We start from the raw sequence: 2,621 nt of genomic DNA, 5'->3' as shown, positions 1-2,621 counted from the left end.
CCCTTCCCAGGGACTAAGTCAAAACATCAGTAACTGAGTCAACACCTAAGGGTTATCTTGCCCCTATTCAGGGAGATGGAAAGTTCCCAACATCTCAGTACGTGCATGCAGAGCTGTTATGTCCTTGGTTCCCAGGGGAGGCGGGGAAGTACTGAGAGTTGTCAGAAATGGCCTTAGAATTGTCTTAAAGTTCTACAAAGGGGGATTATAAAATCCCTGTCAGTTATTTTGCAAGCTGGAATACAGTAATGTATTGCTTGGGTTGTGGGGGAAATGTGGCACGCACCTTTCATCCCAGCACTTGGGAGGCAGAGGTAGAGGATCTCAGAGTTCAAGGCCAGCCTGGTCTACAAAGTGAGTTCCAGGACAGCCAGGGCTACACAGAGAAACCTTCATTCACAAAAAAGAAAAAAGGAGAGAGAGAGAGAGAGAGAGAGAGAGAGAGAGAGAGAGAGAACATATTTCTGCAGGTCTTGGAAGGGTAGGTAGAATGGACCCCAAAGCTGCTGGATGGCAACTTAGAGCCCTCTGGCTGCAAAGTCCCCAAGGCCATCTCAGCTGCCTGGAGTCAGCTCACTGTAGAGCTCTGCTGGAGCATTTGAATTCTAAGGAATGGCACCTGGGGCTAAGCTGCTGGAGCCAGAGCTAGGACTTGGCTGCCCTAGAGCTTAGTTTAGTTTAGTTTTGTTTTTCTTTCTGTTTGTTTCTCCTCAAAGCAGGAATAACTCAATATAGATTGATCAGTAGTCCCTTCACATGGGGGAAATTTAAAGTAGGAACTATTGCAAGTAGGACATAGCACCTGAGCTGGTGTTGATTAAATTTCCTGAGGTATTTCAGTGTAGATGACATTCTCTCCTGCTCATTTAGTCAATACTTAAACGGATGTTTAACTTTCATAGTAATTAAACTAAAAAAGAAAAATTTGAAAATTTGGGCCATATCAATTGGGTACTTTTTTTTTTTTTTAAGAAAAAAAAAAACCCAACCAAGTCAGGGTTTCTCTATGTAGTCTTGGCTGTCCTGGAACTCACTCTGTAGAATAGGCTGGCCTCGAACTCAGAGACTGCCTGCTTCTATCTCCCTAGTGCTAGGGTTTCAGGTGTGTGCCACCACATCTGGCTGGGTATACTCTTATCTGCCTGTCACTGTTGAGGATGTGATTCTGCTCTTTAAATTGCTTTCTGGAGACTCTCCCTTAAATTCTATAAAAAAAAATAACACCCGAAGCAGAGCAGGTTATGAGATGTTCACAAAACACTGCTAAAGCTATAGCTCATAGAATTAACCCCTTACTCCCTGTTTCAATCACGTTTCCCTCCATTCTCCTTATCACCTGCTGGAACAGGTAATGGTATTCTAGAACAACAAAGTCATGATATTCTAGAACTTTATGAAGGTCATAATTCTCCACAATACTCCACAACTCCTTATCTACAAGAAATTATAGACTTAATAATAATGAGAAGGACATGTTTTAATTTATGGACAAAGAACCTGCAGAAATGATTTGTATCATTAAATAATATGCAGGTTGATTATTTGTTCCATGAATTTAAAAAAAAGAAATAAAATGGAGGATATGACTGCTCCTAGATGGTGGAAAAGGTATTGAGGATGTGAAGGAGAGCATAGCCAGAGGCAGGGACATCTGGGAGAGGCTAGAGTGGACAGGACCCTGAGACAGGCCATGTGAGGAGAGGGTGGAGGGGAGCAGGGAGAACCAGGAGACCAAGAGGCCAAAAGGGTACAAAAAAAGGTACTAAAAAGGGCCACATAGCCAAAGTGACTGGATTATATAGGGAAGGGTAGTTTGGGGAAGGGTAGCCCAGCTCTTGGGCTGGAGAAGTTTAGGGTTGAGGATGGGTATACCAGCCATATCCTGTAACAGGTAGGGACTAAGATGTTGGGAAAACTTGGTAGCCAGGTCCACTTTGATATGATAAATGGGCATGGGACAGGAGAATATTGGGGTTCCATTGAACCCCCTCCACCTCCCATGTAGGGATCCCACAAAACAAAATCAGACTATAACTCACCAGGAGACCTGCTTTTCTCAATGTGAAAGTTCACTTCTACAGTCTACTAACTGAAGACAGCCCCAAAGTCTTGGAGAATCTTAAAGCATGTGCCTCCTGAGGCAAACCCCCAGCACCCCCGGAGTCCTAGAGTGAAGGTCTGGGTTTAGAATTCAATTGGGTGGTCTGAATCTCACTGGGGCCTCCAGAAAATGGGACACATGGCTGAGGTGCCCACAGTGTCCTGTTGGTCTTGTCTTTGGTTTCATTTTTTACTGTCCTCTTTCTGCCTTTTGTACTTTCTGTGTTAATTAGTTTATCTTGGACTTTCGGTGACTGAACTAATGGACAGTGTGGGTAATAAGACTAACAAGCCCAATGGCCCTCTAACCAGTGTTCTAAAGAATTTTGATAAACTTTACCCCACTATAGTTAAGGATTATGATTATCCTATCACCAAGAATCGCCTCTGAACATTCAGTAAAACTGAGTCCCATGCTCGGGGTTGGCTGGCCCTCCCAGGGCACTTTTGATTCTCAGTAGCCTGGTTTCTTTTTCTTTTCTTTTTTTAAATATTTATTTATTATGCATACAATATTCTGT

At 43.2% G+C, this 2,621-nt stretch overlaps 1 protein-coding gene across 3 annotated transcripts in view; it reads right to left on the bottom strand.

Moving 5' to 3' along the window:
- The window catches only part of LOC101993508 (hereditary hemochromatosis protein homolog), a 39,131-nt gene that overhangs the window by 22,541 nt on the left and 13,969 nt on the right, over positions 1 to 2,621 (bottom strand). The gene's annotated exons all lie outside the window — the stretch shown is intronic.

This window comes from Microtus ochrogaster, unplaced genomic scaffold, assembly GCF_000317375.1.
Source record: "Microtus ochrogaster isolate Prairie Vole_2 unplaced genomic scaffold, MicOch1.0 UNK74, whole genome shotgun sequence".
Classification (NCBI taxonomy): domain Eukaryota; kingdom Metazoa; phylum Chordata; class Mammalia; order Rodentia; family Cricetidae; genus Microtus; species Microtus ochrogaster.
Note: the sequence above shows the minus strand (reverse complement) of the source record. Positions and strands in the feature narration are given on the sequence as shown.